Source organism: Poecilia mexicana, unplaced genomic scaffold, assembly GCF_051168715.1.
Source record: "Poecilia mexicana isolate PSO_F unplaced genomic scaffold, ASM5116871v1 scaffold_1, whole genome shotgun sequence".
Lineage (NCBI taxonomy): Eukaryota > Metazoa > Chordata > Actinopteri > Cyprinodontiformes > Poeciliidae > Poecilia > Poecilia mexicana.
In genome coordinates, this window is record NW_028263370.1 from 6,665,458 (window position 1) to 6,684,536 (window position 19,079).

Genomic DNA, 19,079 nt, shown 5'->3' on the forward strand with positions numbered 1-19,079 from the left:
AGGCATGGATTTGGAGAAGGTTGAAGCTTGTATATTTGAGTAGATTTGGTTAAACTGGCTGGTTTTCTAGCCCAACTAACCTTAAAGGATGGTTTACACATTTTTGACACCATTCCAAAGGCTTAATATTAGACCGATTCATCCACTCCAAAACCAGTTTTATGCTTGCGATCATTGTCCTCTTGAAACACACACTGGCTGTGAAACATAATCCTGTCACAATGCTGCCATAACCATGCTTGAGGATGGTTATGGCAGCATTTTTAGGTTCGAAAGCCTCACTTTCATTTCTCCAAAAAGATGTCTTGTCGTTGTTGCTTCCATCTGATAAAAGGATAAAAGTTTTAAGGTCAGATTGTTGAAACGGTTTCATGTTGTAATACAATCATCCTAAACACACATCAAAGCTAGTTTTGTTATGTGTGAAACAGGTCGACACTATGTTTCTTTAATAGTCTTCCCAAAACCAAATGAAATCAAATCAAAATGCTGTGATGGACTGGCAGCCTGTGCAGGTTTTACCCTGCCTCTCACCCAGTGCTTCAGTTAGGCTCTTTTCCTGGACAATGGTCATTGTAGAGCATCATGTTTGTGGTGACCCCTTTGATTTGATTTAGGTTACTGGAGTAGAGCTATTTTTGTCTTTTTGTTTGTTTTTAGAAATTTTTGCCCCAGTGGCCTTTATTCTACAGTAATCTGACAGGAATGCGGCTAAGTGAAAGGGGGGGAAAGACATGAAACAATTCTACCAGCGATAAAACTCAAAATCAGGATGAGATTTGTAGCCTCTGAATACGGAGTGCCCACTCTAACTAATAAAACAAACTCTACAAGGTCAACGGCAAGTCTCTCTGCTGTTTCGACCGCGTTTACACTCACCAAGTATGACTTAGTGTGGAAATACCTCTGCTTGGTGCGTCGTGTCTCACAGTGGTTAGGGTTCACCCTCTAACTGGCCGGTTCCTGGGGGACTCTCTTTTTTTGCTTGTGAAGTAATTTATTGATTCATATAATGCGGATGAATCATTGGCATGTGAAAACAATTTGATGTTTATTCCATTCCGTCAGAAAATAAGTGGTCAAAGCGGCAGAGTCAGCATGACTTCATATTAGACAGCGACATGTGCAGATGTCGCACATGCATATATATATATATATATATATATATATATATATATATATATATATATATATATAGCTGACTGTATAGCTCAGTGGGTAGACACCAGTCTACCACCCGGGAGACCGGGGTTCGAATCCGGGCTGGGGCGAGTTACAACAGTGCAATTGTGCAATTGAGCTATGCAGTGTGGGTCCTTAGGCAAGACCCTTGGAGCTATATAGCCTACCTCATACCATGAGAGACATTGATACGCATAACATGCCGGCTCAGACGTCGCCCGGCCAAACAAGGTCTGCGTCAGGTGCTGGGGAACCAGAGCACCTTGATGAAAAATGCTACAGCTGCTACAGAATGGGACTCACCCTGAATGGCTAACTGAAGGGCGCACAATCCTGATCCAGAAGGATCCCTCAAAGGGTTCAGTCTCATCCAACTATCGGCCGATAACCTGTCTCTCTACAACATGGAAGCTCATGTCAGGCATCATAGCAGCTAAGATAAGCGGGCACATGGATAAATACATGAACACGGCATCGGCATAAATAGCAGAGGAGCCAAACACCAACTCCTTGTAGACCACACAATCACCCGAGACTGCAAAACCCGACACACCAACCTGTGCACCGCTTAGATTGATTACAAGAAAGCCTATGACTCGATGCCACACACTTGGATCATTGAATGCTTAGAGATGTACAACATCAATAGGACTCTAAGAGCCTTCATTGCAAACTTGATGGGGCTGTGGAAAACCACCCTTGAAGCCTACTGCAAACCACTTGCACAAGTGTCCATCAAATGTGGCATATACCAAGGAGATGCTCTGTCCCCACTGCTGTTCTGCATAGGCCTGAACCCCCTTAGCCAAATCATCCGTATCCCTTAGCTACAGATACCGACTCAAGAATGGGGCCACAATCAGTCACCTCCTCTACATGGATGACATCAAGCTGTACGCCAAGAACGAGCGAGACATCGACTCACTGATCCACACCACCAAGATCTACAGCACTGACATTGGGATGTCATTCGGACTAGAGAAGTGTGGCCGGATGGTTACAAAGAGAGGGAAGGTCATCCACACAGAAGGGGTCTCACTCCCAGAGGGAACAATAGCAGACATAGAGCACAGCTACAAGTACCTGGGAATACCACAAGCAAATGGCAACCTCGATGAGGTCACAAGGAAAGGAGCCACAGCCAAATACCTCCAACGAATAAGGCAAGTCCTGAGAAGCCAGCTCAATGGCAAGAACAAGATCCGTGCAATAAACAGCTATGCCTTACCAGTAATCAGATACCCTGCCGGAATAATTAGCTGGCCAATGGAAGAGATAAAGGCCACGGACGTTAAGACTCGGAAGCTGCTAACCATGCATGGAGGGTTCCACCCCAAATCCAGCACCCTGAGACTGTACACAAGCCGTAAGGAAGGAGGCAGAGGACTAGTGAGTGTGAGAGCCACTGTCCAGGATGAAACATCCAAGATCCATAAATACATCAAGGACAAAGCCTCAATGGACGATGTGCTCAGCGAATGTCTCAGACAATGGGGAACAGAGGACGAGGTGCTGGAGGAACCATCATGGGAAGACAAGCCCCTACATGGGATGTACCACCGACAAATAACTGAAGTGGCTGATATCAGGAAATCCTACCAATGGCTGGAGAAAGCTGGACTCAAGGACAGCACAGAGGCCCTCATCCTGGCCGCCCAGGAACAGGCACTAAACACCAGAGCAATAGAGGCTCAGATCTACCACACCAGACAAGACCCAAGGTGTAGGTTGTGCAAGGAGGCCTCTGAGACGACATAACCAAGTGGCGGGCATAGTGTACAGGAACATCTGTGCCGAATATGGACTGGAAGCCCCGAGGTCAAAATGGGGGACACCCCCAAAGGTGGTGGAGAATGACCGAGCTAAGATCCTGTGGGACTTCCAGATCCAAACAGACAAGATGGTAATGGCGAACCAACCGGACATTGTGGTGGTGGATAAAGAACAGAGGAAAGCCGTTGTGGTGGATGTAGCAATACCAAGTGACCACAACATCAGGAAAAAGGAGCATGAGAAACTGGAGAAATACCAGGGCCTCAGAGAGGAACTGGAGAAGGCCTGGAAGGTGAAGACCACAGTGGTGCCTGTGGTCATAGGGGCCCTCGGGGCAGTCACCCCCAAACTGGAGCAGTGGCTCAAACAGATCCCAGGAACAACATCAGACATCTCAGTCCAGAAATGTGCAGTTCTAGGCACAGCCAAGATACTGCGCAGAACCCTCAAGCTCCCAGGCCTCTGGTAGAGGACCCGAGCTCAGAGGATGAAAGAGACCACCCGCGGAGGGTGAGAAGGGAATTTTTTTTTTTTTTATATATAAATAAATGTTTGTCGAGTTGTCTGTGAAAACATTGGGTTAAAGTAGTGTTTCTCAATTCAGGTCCTCAAGAAACACTGCGCTGCATGTTTTAGGTGTTTCCCTTTTGCCACACATCTAACTTAAGTAGGTGACTAAGAGTCTTCACTTGATGGCATCCAGAGGAGGTCATGCAGTCATTTGAATCAGGTGTTCTGGAACAGACACGCATCTAAAATATGCAGCACCGTAATTGAGAAACGCCAGGTTAAAGAAAAGATAAAGGCAAATATGAAGCTCAGTTCATAACACACCCGTAACCTAGAAGCCGTACAGTTCACGACTGCTCGTCGTTAGTCCATTTTAGCCCCTCCTTTTCCAGCACATTTGCAGGAGTTGCAACATCCTTTAAAATCAATGACTATCAGGAGTCTCAGTTCAAGTCAAATGCGTCCAAACTTTTTAACTTATACAATTTTCTGCTTTTATGTTTTACATTGCAAAGTGCTGTAGTGTGTGAAATGAACTGCCTCTACAACAACATCTCTTACAAAATGATTTCTTCTCTGGGGTATGAAGAGAATGCATTGCGCGGCAAAGAATTCAATTAGAAACTCAAAACAATAATGAAAAAGCAGTTTCTTGATTTCTGTAAAAAAAACCAAATGCAGAACTGAACCTCAGAGCTCAGACATCTTTTTAAATTCCCAGCTAGTAAGACTTTCAGTGCCACGCACCTGCTCTAAAAGCTTACATTTAATTTCCCTCTCTGACAATCTCTTTTACTGTCAGCTTGCTCAGTGGAAAAATAAATCAAGTGTCTCAGAACCTTTATTGTTGCTTATAATTTCCCTTTAATGTTTCATGGTTATTTTGCACCAATTTCTCCAGTTCTATCATTTTTTTTCTCTTCAGATATAATAAACATAATGTGTAATGTTTATGTAGCAATCAACTTACACAATGCACACATAAAGTCACTTAAAAGCTGATCTGAGTAACCTAAACACCAATGTTGGCATGCAGTTTTTCATCTGCATTAAGGATTTAATTTGCTATATAGCACTGGCCCAAATCAGATAAATTAACATAAAATACATCTTTATTAAAAAGGAAGGACTGGTTCTGCAAAATAAAACGTTCTCAATGAATGTTAAGTAATTGTCACATAAACCTAATAACTAGTTTGCCATTCTTGGCAGCAACAAGTTTTTTTTTTTTTTTTTAGCTTTAAGTCTTACAAAAGTACTGAGATGTTTTGGTTCATTATTTTGTGCAGAATTGTTTTAATTCAGCCTCATTGGACGTTTGTTAAGCATGAACCACCTGTTTAAGGTTATGACAGAGGATCTCAGCTTGATTCAAATTTCAATTTAAACTAGGCCACAACCAAACCTTATTTTTGTGTTTTTCCTGTCAAATATGAGTATTATGCAGCTGATGATAATATGTCAGGATTCTCTGGAGAAATGCAGAATTTACAGTTGCATCAATCATGAAAGGTTGTCCAGGTCCCCGAGCAATGAACCATCCCCAGAAACATCACATTACTGCAAGTATCGTTGACGTTTTTCAATATGTTTTCCCTCCAATACTGTGTTCTGGTTTTTAGCCAAGTTTAGCAGGATGGACATTCCAAAGACAAGACTTGACAGACAATGAGGCAAGTGATTTTGGAGTGATTTAGATTAGATGTTCTTGATTCTTTTGTGACTTTGAGGGCAAGTTGTTAATACAGTTTGGGAATAACTTTGGTAGATCAGTTACATCTAGGAAGGTTCATCATTGTTCAGTTTTTTTTTTCCCCCTCTGCTTGTGAATAAAGTCTTCTCTGATTTGGTGGAGCTAAGGCTTAAAAGGTGTTGTGACGTCTTCCAAAGTGTCTCAAAGACATTGTTGTTACTCACCAATTCTTACATTAGTTGTTGCTGTGTTACCTTTGGAGATCCCTCTGCCTATGAATGCTATGTTTCACTGAGGCGGTGGAGTGTGCACAAACGTGAACAATGTTTGGCCCACTTTGATTGCAATGAAATGTAATGAATAAAGAACTTACAGAAAACTGAGGAACTGGCACAAAAAAAAAAAAAAAAAAACTGATAGAAGAAGCAAAACAATGGAGCACAGGAAAGCCAGAACGGAGGAAACAGACAATGGAGAACAGAAGACTCAGCCAAGGAATCTAACAGCTTTTAACTTCTGGGATGCTTGATGAGTGGCATGAGAACCAGATGTGACTAATCAGAGGCAATGCAAAACACCTCGAGGACCTAATCATTAATCTGGGCGATATCACAAATAATCACATAGTAAACACAAAGGGAGCAGAGCCAGAAACAAAACACTAAAAACAGGAACTTCTTGTAAACCAGCACAGTGACCAGAGCACAAGCAAGAACCAAGAAGGTCAACACAAAGAAATAAACCAGGTTGGAAACATCCCTATGTGACACTGTACATGGCACAAAATAATCATAAAAGTACAAAAATCAGTGAGAAACAAAAACACAAACTAACACTATCTCCAATTCAACTTGTTTCTTGGCTCTAATGGTATAACAGTAATCAGACCTTTCTGAAGCCAATGAAATAGAACTCATCAGCCCAAACAGTGGGGTTAATCACATTTAATTTAATTTGTGAATCAAGCCTTTATAAAATAAGGCTAGGTGGGTTTGAATTGTTTCTTTCTTCTTTTTTTTCCTTTAAAGAATGAAATCATCATTTGAAAATATCATCTTGAATTTGCTCAGGTTGTCTTGGTCCAATATCAAAATGTAATGATATGAAATAGTATAGTATGACCAAAAAAAAAACAACAAACAAACAAAAACAAAACCAGATCCAATCCGTATAAAGAAAATGTACTTTTACAGCACTAGGCTTTTATCTTCTTTCTTGAAGGGATGTTGTATTTTCCAGTGGAATATCTTAATCACTATCTGAATTTAGTGCCAAGAGACAGTGGGAAGACTAACTAAAAATGTAAATGTAGGAAATGACATTCAGTCTCATCCTCATAGAGTTGCTGTTTATTTTCTCAGGGGAGAAATCTAAGGATGCCAAACTATCATTGAGGTGTACGCTCAGTTTTATTTTCACCTGATTTACAAACGGTCTACCAAGTCTTGGAAACACAAGTAATCTAGTTTGGTATCATTAGACTTTGGCATTGATGAATTACTATATTATACCTATGTTGTTTCTTCAAAGAAAGAAAGTTTATGGTAAACACATTAGTGGTATGCCATGTAGGATGTGGTGTGCGCACTTAATGAGGTAGATCTGTTAAGCAAAGATTTCACAAAGTGCTTCATTATCAAGTGTAGAAGATTCACATACTGTACAGTCATATGAGAGAAACTATTTGTTTTCCTATTTCCCTAGTGCCCAGTTCTGACAGTACACATACAGACAGAATAGGCACAAAACCTGTAGCATCCAGCAGTGAAGTGTGCCTTAGTTACCATTTGTCTTGTTGCTATTGCATCTGTGAGCTCTGCTGTCTTCCCACAATTTCCCCCAGCCTCCATCTCCAGCTCAATCTCTCCCTCTTGTTCTGTCACTTCTACCACTACTTCTCCTTCCTTTTGTCTCATTTTCATCCTATGATTTTTTTTTTTCGGTCTCATCCTCTCTTCCTTCAAATTCTACCGGTCTGCTCCACTTGCGGGAAGAAGTGAATGTGTGTTTCACCAGTCTGCGGTGTGTCTGCCACTTTCCAATTAGCTTGTATACCTGCTTCTGGCTGTGTTGAAGATAAGATAGAGCTGATACCGCCGGACTACTGTTATCTCTGTTTTTCCCCCTGTCACACACGGACAGTCATATACCTTCACACATCCACACAAACAGACACAAGCAGATCCCAGGAAAATGCCAGAGTTGCTTCCAGGGCTACAGATGCATGTGGGAGACGGATATGGTGGGCTAACAAGGGGTAGACAAGTGTTATAATGAATGCATCAGGGACTGTCAGACATTATCAACTTGATGTGCAGCCCACTTGAATGGAAAAAAAAAAAAATCTGTATTTTCTATACGTCCTGTTAATGTGAAGCACAAATTTCACTTGTTGCCCCGTCTATTTTTCTTTGTTACGTAATTATAACAAAAGTCCGATTGTGCACATGCATGTCCGTCTGGAATATGGGATAATATAATACATCTGTTAAGCAGTTAATTACTTGGTTCCATAATTTTGCTGCATTCTTTTCATACGTTTACCACTTCTGCAGAAACCTGCAAATGATCATCCATCCATCCATCCATCCATCCATCCATCCATCCATCCATCCATCCATCCATCCATCCATCCATCCATCCCCTCTCCCCTCCTCTTTCCTCTTTGTTGCTGCTCTGCGAGCTGCCGTGCAGACTGCCTGCCTGCTTGCTTTGTTTGTTTTTCCATTGTTCTTACTTTTCTTTCCGGTTTTGATAAATAAAGACCTTAATTTCTTTTTGAAGTCTCAGGTCAGACAGTGCACTCACAAGCCACACCCACCCTCACGAAGCTATCACATACGCACACCTTAGCTCCCATCACATATTAGCTAAGGCAATTCCTGCAGCACTTGCTGTAGACCCCTGTGTTCGAACAGAGTATGCTTGATACAGGCCAGGGGCAAGCTTGCAATGACCAAGCGCATTCTGTGCCGCCTGGGTGGAGTGAAGCTGTAGGGGAAACAGATACCAATGAAACTGAGACTTAAGTAAGGTTGGAAAAAGTCCTGGCACTCTGAGGGGTAAATTTTCTAAGAGCTGGTACTGCATAACCACTGCATAACCAGCCTACTTAAAACACCGGGAAAAACATTTCAACATCAGAACTGAAACTTTAATTAAAAAAGTTGTATAACATACTCCTTTTCGGCGTATTAAACAATGTGAGTTCTGCCTTTTTGCAAAACACATAAATGAGTAGCTGGCAACACTGACCTCTTGCAGTTGGGATGCTTGCAGAATACTTTTCCCCTATATGCAACACTTCCTCCAGTCATCCATAAACATGAAAAACTGAGGCAATTTTGGAGTTCAGCATTCTTGCTTGTTGACCTTCTGATTAGCTGATAATACAAACTAACTCCCAAAGCTGCTTGAGCACCATAGGTGCTTTGATAAGAATGCTGCAAACAATGGAGGGGAAACATCCTAGCTTGAGGAACCACGTGGCAAATCCAAATCTAAATCATCCCAAACCTCTCTTTCCGAATTAAGCTCTGTTAATCCCAGAGTTCTTGGAGGGACAAAAACACAGCAGTATTTGTAGCAGTCTATGTCCTGACAATGTGTCGAACACAGGCACAGATGGCTGTGAAAAAGAGACTGAAAAATGGTTATTATAGTATAAATACCAAACGGCTTTGTTCCAAGACAGAACAAGGAGCAAAGAGAAGAACATAAATATTGTTGTCGGGACATAAAATGAGGTGCAGCAGTAGCACGATTAGATATTTCAGCTCCGAGAAGTGATTATTTGAACAACGCAAACCTTGACGGGATAGTTCTGCTCTGCAGTCATTTCAGTTTGCTTAGATCACAATTTCTGGTTTGTAAAACCTCGACTCTATTTGTGAAAATAAAAATAAAAAGATATTTATTTTATCTAATAAATATCTCTAAAACCTCCTCTAGTTCTTGTAAGTTTAAAACTGAGTCTCATCTTTGGAGTTCAAAGTACACCCTCTACCAATGGTGCCTCATTTAAAAATTACTTTGAATGGCTTTATTTTTTATACATATTTTTACCATTTGCCAAGAGTAAATTTAAAATGAAAGAACTCATATTAATGGTCTTGATATATCTAAGAAGGTAGCCTTCATTAGGACCCTGATCAAGTCTCTGTTTTTGTGTGTGTGTGTGTTTTTGTTCAAATATTGCCTTTCTACATCAACAACAAGCCATCCTCGTCCTTTTATTATTATTATTTTTTTTCTTTCACTTGATGTGCAAGTATTCAGGTGGGGTCACGTTTTTCAGAGTATGTTTAGATGCTTGCTGGTGGCAGAGTGGTGGGCTGTGCAGTGACCCCCCCTGACCTACCCACACTGTTGAATAATAAAAGGCTATTCAGACACTGGCAGGGTGACAGCATGAAAGGATCTACCACAGGGACACAGGCAGGAAAGCAGGGAGGGCAGGGGGTTGAAGGGAGTTGTAGCAGACATGGCTGGCTTTGTGGGAGGTAAAGGACTCTTTATTATTTCTCTCAGGGTTCTTTGTAACTCTCCTGCTGCACTCGCCTCGAATTTCCTTATCTCATCTAGTGTTTCGTCCTAGAAGTCCGGCTTCCACATTTCTTCTTCCTCCCTTTGAGCACGTCTGTTTGTTGTCAGCCCAAGCTTAATTTTCCCTCCAGTCCTTATTTATTCCATCCAACATCCCCCTCCCCCCACGCTCTTGTTTTTTTTTTTCCCCTATTATTCCTTTAAACTTCAACCACATATCTTTTGCTTCTATGTAATCCACTTACTCCTAACAACCTCTCATGTCTGCCTCCTTTATTCCTTGCCACTTTCTCCTCCGCCATCCGTTTTCGCTACCTTCAATTATATGTGCGCCTCTCCCCTCTTTCTCCCTCTCAGCTCCTCCCTTTCTGTCTCATTAGTGATGCTGTCTACTAAGGAGGTGATTAGCCTGCCTCGGCTCTAATTAAAACGCAGAAAGGGATCTAAATGAGACCTGTGATTTGTGGGTTTGTGAGTCCATGTGAGCAGATACATGTGTGGACTTCCATTCTACGTTGTGCGTGCGCAACTGTAGTGTTGGGCTCCACAGGCACTTTGATTTTATATTAGTAGCCAAGTAGTCATGGATGTTTAAAAGGAAATGTATTTGTCGGTGGGGTGGTTGTTTAAATTGCGAAAGAAACCAGAGAAATGCAGTGAACGGAAAACATTTTGGTTTAAGGAAGCCTATTAATGTTAGTTTTATTCTCCTTGTACATTGATTTTTTTTTTTAATTTCTTCTCTAGGGAGCTAATTAATTAATCACATATTTTAGCATAAATCCACTGGGTCATATGTTGTACCTGTGGCTGTGGGAAAAGTGAAAGAAAATGGAGAAAAAAAAAATCTGCACAACAGGTTTCTTCTGTGAAGAAGCTGATCTAAAAAGTTCTCAATTTTTTCATAGAAATAATGTGATTTATTTTCTTCCCTTGGTCCCCCTCCAGAACAGCTAAAAGTAGAAAAGAAAAAAAAACAACTCTGCTTTCCTAAATTTTGTTCTAATATTTTCTTTCAATTGCTTGGAGGAAAAAAAATCAAATGATTTTCAATGAAAGTGGATTATATAAATTCTTTATATCTGAATTTTGAACTTTTTGTACACAAGATTGTTTTGTAGCCATAAATTATTAGCATAAGAAAACTGCTGAAATAATTCATTCATTTAAAAAGTGCCACTGATATTAAAGCTATTAATTAGGCTGTGAAGGCTCATTTGATTCTTTGTGCAAAACCCGTGCATGTAGAGCAATATCGTTTTCCTTTCGCTTTTTCACATTTTGCAATGTTGCAACTACAAAGTTCGATCCATTTCATCTCTACTTGATGTGATGAACCCACATTGCCTGTTTTTCAACACAAAATGTACTGATAATCTGAAGAGCGACACGCATTTGTATTCACTCCCCTTGTCTCTCATACCCCAAAACAAGATCCAGTTTAATCAGTTGCCTTCAGAGGTTACCTAATTAGTATCTAGAGCCGGCATGCAGTAAAACCAGCCCCTTGTTCTATGCTATTTGTTTCATGCAGAGGGTCTGGGCTCTCGGCTGTTGAGAAACAATTGCTTCCTGGGGGCACGGACAGCGCTGAGGTTCTACATTTTACCCTTTCGCTAACGTTTGTCCATGAAGCATCTAATGTGTCAGTTCTTATCTAATGTTGCCTGTCCTGTAAGCAACCGTCCTCCACTGCGACGAGGGGAGTTCTTGATCTGATCTGAACGATCTGTTAATCAAATATTTGGAAGCGTGGCCAACATTTGCTGAATGTCTTCAATTACTTCCCCTGCTGCCACTGATAAAACTACACAGGTAGAACAACACAGAAAATCTACGTAATTGTTCACAACCTGCTGATTGGCCTGGTGGAAAATTTACAAGAGAGACAATCCAGGTCAGGGGGAACAAGCCCAAACTGTCCAGAAGTATGTATTGCAATCCAATTTATATAATCTCAGAACAAATACAGTTTACTTGAGATCCTTAATGAACAAGCGGCGCCATGAAGCCCAAGGAAGACGCCGCAGGTCGTGGATAAAAGCTTGGCCAAAGTTTAAAGCACCTTTGACACTTCCCCTTCATCCAGGGCTTGTGCAGGAGTAGGGTCATGAAAAAGGGAGATAAAATCTCTGCAGACCCCACACATGCTAGACACAAACTGTTTTGACCTCTACATTTCAGTCAGCACTATGGAGCACAGTCAGAGTGCCCAGATCGATGACCATGAATATTTGCACATTTATCCATGATATTCTTTTTTGTAACAATGTTGTATAAATACACATAGAAACTACCTTTTATTTTATGTTCTCACGTATTTACATTTTGCATGTCTTCATTGAGAGCAAAGTGGAACCGATGTCAAACTCCTTACTTTGGTGCAAGAACTGGGCGAATAAATCCGATTCTGATTTGGATCTGACTGAAGAAATCTTGCTCTTGTAAGATTAAATGTGGAAAAGTTTGAAGGGTATGAACTCTTTTGCAAGGCACTAACTATTCCAGAAAACATCAGGTTCTCATTTCTTTTCTGTGTTATGTGTCTCCCTGTTACAGTAAGAATAAAATTTGCATTAATATCGCACGTTAGGTTTTGAATGGCAGACATACGTAAAAAGGGCTAGATATTGACAAGATAGGTTATATAGAGCTTTAATTATATCCTCATGCTTTGATATTTTCTGGTGGTTTTTACCTAAAGGTAATAAAGAGAAATGCTTGCAAATTACATTTTGAAATGACATTTTGTACACCCCCACATCTTGTGAAACACACTGAGTAAGCTCCTTTTCACTTTATCATGAACACAAAAACACCCTTTATTGCCTATTGAGAAATATCTGTGAGTATTTCCAAAGACCACGGTTGCCACAGCTTCCTTGATGCTCTTCTCTGGTTTTCTGCAGTAGATTTTTTTTGTTTTGTTTTTCCCCCAGGTTTTTTTTTACATTTCAAAACTCACTACTTCTTCTGATTTTAACTGCTACGTTTGTCTAGGCTCGTTTCCGGTGGATCTGTGTCTTGTGGTAAGAATATCAAAGGCGATGTTGCACTGTGTCAGCGTTTAGACCTTTTCTCACCTTCGAGCACAAACGCCAGCGGCCAGAGAGACACAGACAGCTCACACCCTGACATCTGATCATATCAGGCCTGACTGAAATAGGGCATGAGGCTCGCCCTGCTGTGAACACACACTTTTAAGAGAAGAGACACACGTACACATTTTGATGCGTCTTTGCAAGCAGGTTCTCTTGCTTGTAATAAACAAGACACCTTTAAAGGTCTTTCGGCAAGACGTCCTTTCGCAGTAAATCACATTACATTCAATTATTCGACAGCGAAACAGAAAAAAAACAACCTAAAACTTAGTAAGGAACAAGTCTGCGTGTGTATGAGGATGTTTTTATTTTTAATTATATTAAAGTCAAAATAAGCTTTTCAGAAAAAAACAAACATGCTGACATGTTTTCTAACATAATGCAATGTTTGCTGCAATATGTCTCAAACATAACGGAAGCAGATGAAGTTTTTCAAAACATTGGGCATTCATTTTTTAAACAGAAAGCCCTCGGGTTTTATAAAAACCACTGAACATAAGTTAAGTTCCACACCAACATTTTCTTCAGGTTTGTGAAGAGTTGGTGTGATGTCCATGTCTTTACAACAAGTCGTTCCATCACTGTTCATTAGTGTAAGTCAAGCCTCTGCCTCTTTAAGACTAGGATGCTGTCAAGCGTTTAGCTTTACTGAGACAACAAACATTTTAATGCACTGATTTTAAGTCTGCAGCAGCTGGAAATCCACTGCTTAATATCTTTGCAGAGGTCCGGTTCTAATATTATGACAACATTAATCCCAATCAGCCGTAATGTATATATTCTCCTCCTCTTTTGTTTGGTTTCACACCAAACAAAGTTGGGTATGAAAATGATCAAAGTACAGAACAGCTAAAGGGAAAAATGACATGAAGTACACATTATTGGTACTTTAATGTGTACTAAGGAAAAGTTGATTGTCTCTGACACCAAGCATGTAACAAAATTAACTAGCAAGTGGCTCAGTAAGTTACAACAGTTTTGTCAAGAGCAACAGGCTAAACGTTCCAGAAAGCCATTGTGAAAGGTTTTTGGGAGGATACCTAAAACTTTTAATCATAGTCAAAAAGTTTAGGACACACTGCTAGCAAATTCTAAAAAAAAATAAACAAATGAACTGAAAATAGTAAACAAGTAAAAAAAAAAAAAAAAAAAAAAATATATATATATATATATATATATGAAAATTTCTTTGCTTATTCATCTGGAAAATAGAAATAACATTTTGGTCTGAGACAGGGGAACAAAAGGATTAGGTGTTCTTTTTCTTTTTATTTTTTGCTTGCAGCACATGCAAATACCTGATTTCCACTTTAGCTATGAACAGAAAGCTAAAAGTTATTACAATTAATTACAGAAAAATGGTTCTTGTCATATACAGATAAGTGTAAAAATTATGATAAATTTAGTGGCGATACTAAGATGATTTAAAAAAAAAACAACAAAGCTCTATGGCTGAAGAGGAGACATTTATGACGCAACAGTGATGATGATGATGATGATGATGGTATGGCTGTCAACGCTAAAAAAAACAACAAATCTACGCCGATGATGAAGACAGATCTGCATTGCTCAACACTCCATCAAGTGTGCCCCCATTGTGTTCGAGCAAGAGCCGCCTTTCATTACTCTTCATTGAGCCAATGAGTTTGACGGTAGAAGAAAAGGTAGAAAGTCCCCTCATTTTCCTTCCCCATCTCAAAAAAAAAAAAAACAACTGAAATCAATTCCATCTATTGGACTGTGCTCCCTGACTTGCTGCTCAGCCTGCTATTGATGCAGCTCGCATACAAACCTGACACCTCTTTAGCTCGCTTTTGTTAGCCCTTCATTGCCCATGCCATATGGCTAGTGAGAAGGCTGCAGTGTGTGCGTATGTGTGACTGTGTGGACCTGGGGGGTCACGGGAGGGTTATAGGGGGGGCTGACCTGCTCACAAAGACTCCCTACCCCATCAGTGAGCTCCATGAATACATGGGGACAAGCAACGCTGAATGGCAGAGCAGAAGCCACGGAGAAGTCGACGCTGGTGGGAGAAAGGGACAGAGTGGGTGTTGAGATAGGGCATTAGCAAGATGGATGTTTTGGGGGGTGGAGGATTAGAAAAACCAGAAAAAATGAAGCAGACAGGGGGTAGATGGAGAGAAGTGTAGGGTCAGAGCTGTGATTAAATTGAGAGCTGGGAAGAGAGCACGTAAGATATAAGCAAAAAAAAAAAAAAAAACGTGCTTACAATGGCTTACAAGTGTGTGGGGCGCTATTGGAGTGTGTGATTGTGGCTTTGAGTTACCTGCTGAGTTCTGTGTGGTTGTGAGGGATAAGAGGTGATCCCTGTGCCACAGGGATCTACAATAGGCCAGCAGGTCTCTCCCTGTGTGAGGACAAGGCTCTCAGCGTCCTATGCAAGTGCCTGCGTGTAGGAGTGTGTGTATCCCAGCAGGCTGCTCTCTATAGGAAAACTTGTCTGTGGTCCTGAGAGATTCTCATTAACTACATCTGACAGCCAAAGCAGGGAGCACACAGTGAGGTAGCAGGTCAGGAAGCGTTACCAACTATCCTCGGATTGCTTTTGAAGTTTCCGTGCAAAATGTGTTGCTTCTGTCCTGTTTTGTGTACTGGAGTGATTTCAAAACACTATGGTATTAGTGAAAGCGATAAAACACACGTTTCTAATCCAGTAGTTTCTCACTTTGATGCAGATAATAAATAGTATTTCCTTATAAAATGCCTGTGGATGCAATACCTTGCAAAGGCATGAATGCCCCAAGAACTTATTGTTAGATTTAGGGCAGCTGTGGTTTGCTGGGAGGAGTAATCATCTTGGAATTAGAACGCTGTGGGTTTGATTCCAGTTTTCTCTCCAACAAAATGCTGAAGTGTATCTGGGTAAGTCATTTGTTCTGTCATCACCCTGGAGTAGTCAGTATTACAAAAAAAAAAAAGTGAAATTAGAATTCTGTCTACTTACTGTTTTATCTACTTGAAATCTCTCATCAATTCTAAATAAAGCTTTTCTGTCCTAAAGCAAAAAAAAAAAAAAATTCTACTTCACGGCCACCACTTTTTTTTTTCACACTGAGTTTGTTTCTTACTCTGAAACTGCAACAAAATTCAGTTTTATCTCTTTTATCTCAACAGAGCCTCTCTTTCTGAATTCTTTTTTTTTCATCTCCTGCATGGCTTGAGACAAACTTCAGGAGATGAAACATCTTGTTTTTTTTTTTTTTTTTCAACATATTACAAATGCAAATTTGTGAAAAGTGCAACTAATTTCTGTTCTGTTAACAGATTTTTCCACCTGAGCAGTGGGTATTTGCAGCACCTCTAAAGTTACAATGGACATCTTGGCTGCTTCTCAGCTTCTCTGCTTAGGTTGTTTTGGTGGGTTTGCAGTTGTGCCATCCTCCATGTTGGTTGATCATCCAATCAGATTAGATGTTCTAAGAATCTTCTTTTAGAACTACACTCTGCTTTACACTTCTCCACAACTTTATTTCTGACCTGTCGGCTCTGTTATTTGGCTTTCATTACATGTTTTATTTTTTTATTGCATTATCCATAAGTGGACTCTATCATATTTATGCAGTTATTTTGTTTGATGTGTCCCATAAGATACCAATACAATTTAACTAGGCTTGTGAGGTGACAACATGTGAAAAAGTTCAAGCGGTAGAAATACTTTTTCAGGGCACCGAAGTTCAACTTAAACCCTTTAAACCTATGCGGATAATTACAGATAAGCGAATATCTGCAGTGTCTACTTGCAATTTAAATGAGACCAACAAAGTAAAACTGCTTTGACTGATAAGTTCTTCTGATTTGCCTAATAGCACATATACATGTCAGGCTCTCTGACTTCAGTGACAGCAAGCGGCTAAAGGATTGCCAGACGGCGAGAAGTACTAAGAACAGAAAATAGGGCAAGCCAAAAGCAATAGAGGCATTAGGGATTGCTGCCAGTTCTGCTCCCAGTAACCTAGTGCAACCATCACCACAGTTACTCCATAATGGTCACACTATTACAAGACATTGCATAAGATAGATGCTACTACAAGGGGGCATTATCACCACACCAAGAGAGCGCTATCTGCTTATTACGTGTGTATGTATCTGAATTTGATGGGGTTGGCAGAATGTGTTTGAAAGTGGGACAAGATGATCTGAGAGATGAGAGCTGGGAGAATTGCAGAGAGGTGTGATTGTGCTTCATCATCTCTGTGCGTGTGTGTGTGTGTGTGTGTGTGTGTGTGTGCCATAGTGAGCTGCCCTCTATTTAGAATGGATGGTTTACACTCTGGAGTCATAACAGAGCACCATGGGGAAACAAAAGCGCCTTTCACATTCACAGCCTCGGCTTCTAGTTGCTACCCCTATCTCATTGAGATCAGTTTCCCTTCTCCATCTTTTTTTTTTTTTTTTTGAACGTCATTGTCTTACAACGCTAATGTATTGATTCTGGACTAAAACAAATGATTTGGTTGGCAATGGCTGTCATTTTCTTTCCTCTGGATTGCATTGCCCTTCCATATCTCTGCTTGGCTATCATCTGTTTTCAAAGCTCCTGCCTCTAAATTTTTCTGTTTATTTTTTATTTTTTTGCATTTCTCTAGCTCCAGTTTTCCACCAGGTCCCTGCTTCCTACCACCACCGCCGCCGCCCCCTCCTCGTCACATCTGTTTCCATGGACCTGATCCACCAGCGTGAATGCCAGCATCCTCCTCCCTATTATTAGCAGAACACAACTCTCCAACCGTTCACCTCCCTGACTTCTGCTGCCTTTTGTCATGCAGACTTGCTTGAGCCCAGTGGCTCTTTTACAGTGAACAAAACCCAACATTGCTAAATAGACAGCAGAACAGTTGGTCGGTTTATTGTCTCGCTCAGAGAGCATGTTTGCACTGCTGCTTTGGGTATTTGTGAATGAGCATATGTGCATGTCTGAAGTGGTCATTTGTCTACACCAAAATGACATAATGAACCCTTCTGCTCTGCAGCAGAGAAGAAGTTTTTTTTTTTTTTTTTTTTTTTTTGCTTTTATTCACCACAATATTAAAGGCTCCCCCCCACCCCCCCTCTGTGATGACATATTTGCTGCTTGCTTTATCCTTATGAAAAAATTCACTACGTGAAGACAGATACGTCAGGCTTCATACTTTGGTGGGTAAAGGAGCTTATTAGGAGTAAAACGAGTCAAAATTGGGTCAAGACTTGTTTGATCTTTGTAAATGCAGGGGCCAAGGCAGTCAACTGCTTAGACCTTATCATAAGAAATGTCTTGGCATGTATGTGCACACACTCACGTGCACACACACCACAACTGGAAGCTAATTAGAACAGCATCCATTTCACGTTATGCTCTCTGCGACTGTACTGTAAGCAAACGCAGAACACCGGTTTTCTTTTCAGCAATACCAAAGTAATCTAATTAACTGTTGTCAACTCCAAAAGTTGTCCTAAAATGTAACCCATACAAAGAACACATACAGAATTACACCATGTTGTTAAAGGTTGTTATCGTGGATTGTTACCATAAAAAAACAAAAAAAAAACAAAGGGATACCATTACTAACTTGATGTGCATAAGCATTTATTAAACAAATAAAAGCGTAATGTGCTACTTATCTCATTTGTCATGATCCCTGGGTTTCTGTGTGTTTATTTTGGAGTTTTCTGTGTTCAGTCCTGTTTCCCTGTGAGTCTCTGTCCTGTCCTCCCCGTTGATTGCTCCCCAGGTGTGTCTCATTCCCTTTATTACCCCGTGTGTATTTATACCCACCTGTTGTCTGTGTTCCTCGTCGGGTCCTTGTCTAAGTTTGTCTATTGTCGTTAATCTGTGTCGTCGTTTGTCTAAGTCACGTCTTGTTTTCGCTCCAGTAGAACTGTGAAGTCCTGGATAGCGTTAGCTCTCGTTTCAGTCCTGTGTATCAGTTGCTACCGGTATTTGGCTGTGTGCCTGTCTTTCTGCCGTGCTGCCTGTTTTTGGACTGTGAGCTTCATCAGTAAATTCATCATCTTCACCATAACCTGGGTCTCAGCGTCTCTCCTCACCACCAACACCCCCACTTCCTGACAGAAGGACCCGACCAGAACCGGTGAGGAACGCCAACATCATGGACCCAGCAACCACCGCAACAGCTCAATACCCATTCCTCAAATCTCCGGACATTTACAACCTCGAGTACGAGGAGGACTTCAGTTATCTACGCAACCTGTTTCATTCCGATCCCTTCATGCTGGAGTTAATTCAAGAAATGCATGAAGAATTCCTCGCCAAGCAA